At 62.7% G+C, this 7,353-nt stretch overlaps 1 long non-coding RNA gene across 3 annotated transcripts; it reads right to left on the reverse strand.

Annotated features, from left to right (window-relative positions):
* Window positions 1–1,134: 1,134 nt before the first annotated feature.
* LOC308493164 lies at window positions 1,135–7,244 on the reverse strand. 3 transcript variants are annotated; one of them, XR_013992650.1, is made up of 6 exons: window positions 5,305–7,244; window positions 5,116–5,220; window positions 4,562–4,624; window positions 4,065–4,329; window positions 3,612–3,746; window positions 1,135–1,913 (listed from the first exon to the last, which is right to left on the reverse strand). It is a non-coding gene; the product is annotated as an uncharacterized lncRNA (long non-coding RNA). The 3 variants fall into 3 exon arrangements; XR_013992652.1 differs by having other exon boundaries at window positions 1,162–1,560; window positions 1,714–1,913; window positions 5,116–7,244; XR_013992651.1 differs by having other exon boundaries at window positions 5,116–7,244.
* Between the last annotated feature and the right edge of the window lie 109 nt (window positions 7,245–7,353).

The following is a 7,353-nucleotide window of genomic DNA, read 5'->3' on the forward strand; positions in this document are numbered from 1 at the left end:
CAGAGCGGCGCAGGCATCGGCATCGCCGAGTGCGTCGGACTCCGCTTCGCAGGCTGGGCTTGGCACGGGAGGGAGACCCAGGCGGGGGAGGAGTTACGGAGACGTGCGCGCTGCGGCTGCTCCCCTCCCTCCTTCCTTCCAGCTGGCAGGGATTCCGCCCAGGAAAGAAGACAGCAGCGAGGATCCCAAAGTCAGCGAGCAGAACCCGCCCGTCAGCGAGCGACCTGCGCTTGTTTGCAACCAGGTCCCAGGGCCTCCTGCGGGGACAGCCACGGGGTCACACGGGATGGGACGTGGGAGAGCCCTCGACCCATCCTCTAGGTCCCCAACCTCTCCACCTCCACAGGAGGAAGCTGAGACCCCAAAGGGGTCACACTGCTGATGGGGGGTTTGGTCCTCGGCACCCTGTCTCCCGGGGCAGCGAAGGAAGTGAGGGGTTGTCCTCAGAAGGGTCAGGCTGGGCAGGGCTCCCCTGCCAGCTGGGATGGGGATGGTGGGAAAAGGGGAGGACCCCCTCTCTGGGCGGCTGTGTCCTGCCACTAAAGAAACGGGGTGCACTGCACCCACTGAGTGTATGAAGCATGTGGCTCAGCCGACCTCCGGCCCTGGTACCACCTTCATCTTGCGCCCAGGACCGAGCCAGGAGGCCGGGCTGAGGGACCATCCCCGCTGCTGTCAGAGCGCGAAAGGCAGCAGATTGGCGCCACCTGGAGGCCAGAGCCGCAGCTGCAGGCAACCAGCCTGAGGCTGGAAGCCCGGGGCCCTGGGGGTGCCGGGTGACGGCGACAGCGGGGGTCGAGTCCCCGTTCTCTTCTCAGACTGGACCTTTTGCTCTCTCTGCTGTCTCCCGCGCCAAGCCCAGGCGCAGCGCGGAGCTGCAGCAGGCGGGTGTGATGCATGGTCCATCCAGAGGGCACAGCGACACCCGCCATCCCACGCAAGACGCCACACGCACGACGCGCCAGCAGCCCTCCTGGTCTCTGCCACCGCCGCTAACCTCCCGGCGCAGGGGCCGAGCGGCCCAGCCCGGGTCACAGTCGCCCACCCGGCCCTGGCGTTGGGCCCCGTGTCCCGCAATCTTTGAGGTCGTTTCTTCCCTCCTTGGAGGGTGACAGAAAGGACACACTGGCCTCGGGCTTGACGACGTCCTTTATTCCGCACTCCGCCCGGCGCGGCCCAGCCCGCGGAGACCTGCTGTGCTGCGAGCAGCCCGTGACCGCCCAGGGCAGGCCGTCGGCCGGCGCGCTGTTCAAACAGTCGTGGAGATGGACGAACTGCGCCCGGGGACAGAGGGGACAGACACGCAACGACCGCTCCCGCGCGCCCTACGGGATTAGAAGGGCGTCCTGTCTCCCGCCCGGGCCCTCGGAGCGCACGGTGGTCCACAGCGCCACCCGGTGGCTTCCTGGACGGCGCCTGCAGAACCGTCCCTGTGTCCCCACGGCTGAGCCCCTGGTCGCCTTCCACCAGGCTTGTTGCAGGGAAGGATGCAGAAAGCCCCATGTGCGGTGCTCATCCTGGGCAGTCCTCCCCGCACCTGTCTCCTGACCCCTTCTCCGCCTACAGCTAGATCAAGCGGACACAGTGAGAAGCAGCAAAGGCCAGTGGAAACCGAGTCAAGCGGGGACCTTGAGGAGCTGGTCCCCTCCCTGAGACCCTCAGCCATCTCCAGGCCTGAGAAGCCTCACTCCTGCCTGACCAGCCCTGGGCGACCTGACAGCCAGGGCCATTCCTGCAGGAACGTGTGCCGTCTGGTGGCCACTCCCGGAAACTGCAGGCGTGCTCACGTCCCGTTCTCCATGCCCGTGGTCAGCATGACGCCGATGTGGACCTGGACACCAGCCTCCAGAAGTCCTCAAGAATGTTCTTGACGGCCCCTGGCTGGCAGTGAATTCCTGCCGGTGGGTGTAGCCCTTTGGGGGCAGAGGGCAGGAACGTGTGAAATGGTGGCTCCTGGGTCCCCCAGACCCCACCAAGCACAGCAGTAAATAGCCCTCGTCTGATCTCCAGGAGTGAGGACATTATGTGCACGCCTCTATGTGTGCGAACACATGAATGCCTGTATGCCGCAAGAACTCCAAGGAGGGGTGGCTTCGGAGACCCCATAACGACCACCCCAGCCCCCCAGCCCCTGGGAGGGGCAAGGAAATCCTAGAGGAAAATAACAAGACATTGACGTGCCAGGAATAGTCTCCCAGCCGGTGCTCTTCACCAAGCGAAATCCAAAGCCCTCAGCCTAACAGTCAGGCGACCCCTGCATCCAGCCTCAGTCTGCCCCTCCCATCTCATCCCCCACCACTGACAGCTCCACTGCACACACTGTCCTTCTCTTCCATCACTATCCAAGTTCTACTCATCCTTCAAGAGAGCAAATGTCCCCTCATCCAGGAAGCCTTCCTTGACTGCTCGGATAGGCTCAATTTCTCCTTCCATGTGCCCTGAGCACCATGCTTGTTTCCCTTATTACAGCACTTGTCACTGCGGGGTGGGTGTGACACAAACACACATGCCTGTGCGCACACACAAGTACGAGCACACAGTAGGCCCCCAATAAACACAAGCTGATGGTCCTCATGCATGACTGCCACACCCAGAGCAGGACGGCAGGTCCCGCAAAGCAGCCCGTTGCAGAGCAGACAGCCCCACGCAGCCCGCAGGTGGCCTTCCTGGGGTGAAGCTGTAAAGCCGCAGCTGGAAGTGTCCCTGCCCTGGGATGGGGGTGAGGGGGACTCTAGGAGGCCCTCGGGGCAGGAGGCTTGGGTGGCAAGGCCCAGGCCCAGGCCCAGGCTGGCCGGGGGAGCAGGGACTGCAAGGTCAATGAAGAAACAGATTGGGAATGACCCAGCCCCCCTGCGTGACTACCTGCCTCCCTCCCTGTTGTCTGCTCCCCTCACCTAGAGTCTTCTCAGGGCCAGCCCACAGGTCCAGATGCCCTGGGCACTAAGCCTGCTCCCTTATTCCCAGGAGAACCTCTTGAAAGACATGGGTCTCTGCGTCCTCCCCAGATGGTGGGTTCCTTGAGGTCCCTCTAGTTCACACCCTGAAGGCCAGGTCCATAAAGCTGCTCTCTGCCCCTCCTACTCAGACCTCTGAGCCACTCAGTTTTTTCTCCTCCTCCAGGAAGCCTTCCCTGACTCCCTACATGAGTGGCCCTTCTGAGTCCTGAAACGTTGGCCTGAAACATGTAAAACTCCCAATACTCCTCGATTTTAAGCTACACACACAGTTCATATGGTTCAAAATACACCACGCATGTTCTTGCCAACTCGTGCTGTAAAGTCACAGACGTGTGTGTGTGTGTGTGTGTGTGTGTGTGTGTACGCGCCTTCCAGTTCCTTGTCAGTCCTCCTTTTCACAATGTCTATTCATAATTTTCAGCCTCAGCACTTAGCCCTGTACCAAGAAAAGGGAAGGCACTCAAGTTATTGTTGGCTGGCTGGCCGGCCGACCGACCCGATGGTAGGAGATGAATAGTGTCTGCAAATAGACTCGTGCAAAGCCCCACTTGGATGGACGGATGGCCCTCTGAGTCAAGAATATGACGCACAGAAGGGCAGAAAGCACAGGAAGCTGGTCCCCACCCATCACCCAGGGCTGCAGGCAGGACTCACGGGTGCAGGCCTGGGTCCTCTGGGGTCTGGCCACGGACAGCAATAGAAACAGTTTGGGCCACACGCCACCTCTCACATTCACTCCTTGCAGCACGCAAAGGGGACACCACTGCCACCACCCCTGTGAAAGATATGCTGAAGCACAGAGAAGGCAAGCAATTTGTCCAGAGACCCACAGCTGGCGAGTGGCAGAAATGAGATTTAGAGCCCAGGCCATCTGGTTCCCCTCCCCATCTCCACCCCAAGAAACCACCTCTCACAGCAAAACCGGGGCAAAGGCAGTGTGGCCCCTCGGAAGCTGTGTGACCTTGGGTCCTGCCCCTCCGTGACCCTCAGCTCCCTCTACCTACCTACTCTGTAGGATTCTGAAGGACCCCCCTCCCCACCTGCCTGCTCTCTCAGAGGACAAGAGCTCAAGGGTATCTGCTGTGATCGCGATGTCCCAGCACTCACAGGTCTGCTCCGTGGCACTGGGTCCCACCGCCCGATGGGGCCTGGCGGCAGCGGCAGTAAGCATCAGCCCACAGGGGAGCCCAGGGAGAGGTGAAGGAAGGTGTGGCCAGAGACCGTCTGATGCCGCAGGCAGGTTGTGCTGCTGAGGGGAGCCTAGGAGTTCCGTGAGTACTAGATAGAGCCGGGCGGCCCCTCGGAGCTGCTCCAGGGGCTGGCAGGGCCCTGGCACCCAGGGTGCACTGCACGACGACCAGGGGACACGGTGCTGCAGGAAGGTCAGACAGTGCGAAGTCAGGCCTGGGAAGTGGCCCTGCAGCAGGAGGCTGGCAGCGCCCCGGCCGTGGAGAGCCAGAAACTGGCCACAGTGGCTCTATCTGGACTTCCTCGGGGTGGGGGGAAGCAGCAGCCTGTTCTGCCTAATGCAGACCAGCTGGGGGGCCGCAGAGGGAGAAGCCTAGATGGGGCCCTGAAAGCAGGGACCCTACTGCCACCCTTACCTTGGCCAAGAAGTCCCAGAGCCAGAGGAGGGCAGCAAGCAGAATGGGGCCTCATCCCTGAGTCTGCGCAGAAAAGTTGGCAGGTAGGGGTGGGGGTGGGGAGGAACAGTCGCCCCAGCCTTCCCCTTGCCCCTGCAGGCTGGCTGGTGGTTGGCAAGGGTGGGACGGCAGGTAGTGGGCAGCGAAGAGCAAGGATTGTGGGTCCCTCCCGCCCACGGCTGTGACAGGGGAGGTGAGATGCCTCTGGGGCCAGAAAGCAACTCTCAGGCTGCAAACCAGCTCACCTCCCCCCTGCAGACAGATCCAGAAGGGCCCCCCTGGCCTGCGGCCCACCTGGCCCCACACCCTCATGGCCCAGCTGGGGACGCTAATGTCCAGGGTGCATGAAGAGAGGAGCTGGACTTGAACCTGGGACTTCCCACTGCTGAGCAGAGACGCAAATCCTGCTCGCAGCCCTCAAAGTGGGGTCCTCTCAGCCTGGCACTTCTGAGGGGCTCCTGGAGCCCCCAGGATCTTGCTTCCTCCCCCCTCCTCTCCGGCTCCCCAGCCCCCACCTGGCAGCAGGTGCTGTGAAGACCACCAGGGCAGGGCTATGCAGTAAGCAGGCAGGTACAGAGCTGGACACCAGACAGCATCCTTGGGAGCCTGTCTCAGGCCAGCTGGGCAGGGAGAACGGGCCTGCAGACACCAGCTCGGCCAGAGCCCGGGTCACCCGCCCTCCCCTGAGCCTCCCAGGCCCAAACCTCAGAGCTGCCCACCGGCCCCTGGACCCGGGCCTGGAAACTGAGCACTGCGGACTGAGCAGATTTCCCAGGCTGTGTGCACGTGGGTGCTGTGTGCACATGGGTGCTGTGTGCACGTCCACACGTCTGCTCTTTCAAAAGAGGTGGGGGGACAGCACCTAGGCAAATGCATGTGAAAGGGAGGTCTCAGTCTGGCCAAGAGTGGGATACCCTCCCCACTCGCCCCTCCCCCAGGAGCACCTCCAATCCTCTCGCAGCAGTGGGGGGGGGGGGATGCGGTGGGAACGTCCTGATTCAGAATCAAAGGGGGGGACAAGTATCATGACACAGTTTTAGGTAAGGAGTGTCTCAGACCTTTCCCAAGAGTCCCCACAAAAGGGCCTGCTGGGGACAGCACAGACCCCAGAGGAGTCCACTGGGGCACCTAGCCACAGAAGCACACCTGCAGCCCCCTGCCAGCCTGGGGCAGCTGGGGATGCAGGTGCTGCAGAAAGATTCTGGCATAAAGCTCCCTCCCCAGCCCAAGCGTCTCCACTCAGCAAGAAAAGTCCCACAAAGGCTGTGCCTCCCAGCAGCCACTCCCACAGACAAAGCCACATCCTCTCCCCAGAGAGCCTCTGGGTCCTCCCCAGGTCTCAGAGCACCTTACTGGTCCTTCTGGAGAGAGCCGGCCCGGAGGCCAAGGAGGGTGGGGGTGGCCCAGGCGTCCTGGCTCCCAGGGTGAGCCAGCCAGCTCTCTGCCAGCCGTCTCCTCTTCCACCTGAAGCCAGGCCTCGGGCACCCCCATGTGGGGGGAGGAAGGACGCCAGGCAGAACAGGTGCAGGCAGACGGATAGCCAGGTTTCCCGGTGTCCCTCCCACAGCCTGGGACGGTGACCAGGGAGGAGGGCCTGGGTCCCTGAGACCAGGCTGTGGGACGGCCCCCTGTGCAGGGGACACAGTCATGCGCACATGTGAGCTGTGAGGACATCATGTCTGTCTGGATGCGTGTGCACCTATGGGCATCCTGGGACATGGGGGTGGGGGGACAGGAGGGCCCCTGCGAAGAAAGGGCTGCGTTGTGGAGCAGTCGTCCTTTCTGCTGGCTCTGGCCTGGGAGACAGGGAGGGGCTCTCTTCTGTCCTAAAGTCCTCCAGAGTCCCGACCAGGCAGAGCAGATGGGGTGTCCCAGGCCCCAGGCCAGGCTGGGGAGGGGCTGTTTTCCCACAGGCTTGTGGGCGGTGCTCTCACCCCTCCAGTGAGCTCCACGTCACACCTCACACCTCCACGGCTGTCTGGCTGTCTGGCTGTCCGGCATTTCTGAGCAGGAGGAGGGCAGGAGGCAGGACACACCCAAAGGGAACTGAGCCCCTATCTTTCCATACCTACACCCCCAACGGCCTTTCCACCTCCCAACCCCCAGTTTCCCTGCTCTCTGCCCAAGACCTCAGCTCCTCAAGTTGCTGTGGGGTTAGGGTTCTCACAGCCAATGGGCTCAGGCCATGGCAACCTGGGGCACTGGCCACAAGTGTGTGTGGGGGGCTTTGGCCGCTTCCTCCTCCCACCTTGTGGTCCCCTCGCTTCCTGTTCTTGAAAACAATCACCAGCTTGGCCCAGAGGGGGTGGCTCTCTTTCCAGTCCCCTCCTGCCCCCTCTTTGGTCCCCAAGGCGCCCACTATCTTCCAGTGGAAACACTGTTGGGTTGAGATGGGGTGTGGCTAAGGCCGAGGCCAACCCCAGGTCACTTCCCACAGGTGTCCAGGGACACCCAGGCTCCTGCCCTCCCTGTGTCTTGGCACCCCTACCCAGCTCTGAGCGCCTCCTCACAGGAACACCCCCCATCCCCCAGAGGAGCGCACACCGGGGACAAAGGAGCCAGGGCCAGCTGGCCATGCAGGGCTCCGTGAAGGGCCTGTCCTGCCCCTGCACCAAGAGCAAGGGCAGTGCCAGGAGGCGGCCAGGCCCCAAAGGGTTGCCCTGCTCCCCTCAAGCCCCCTCCCACATGGGCTGAGAGGCCAGCCCCTCCCCGCCGCCCCTCCTGTATGCCCACCCCTGTGCCTATTGTCATTC

Source organism: Rhinolophus hipposideros, assembly GCF_964194185.1.
Source record: "Rhinolophus hipposideros genome assembly, chromosome: 26".
Taxonomy (NCBI): Eukaryota; Metazoa; Chordata; class Mammalia; order Chiroptera; family Rhinolophidae; genus Rhinolophus; species Rhinolophus hipposideros.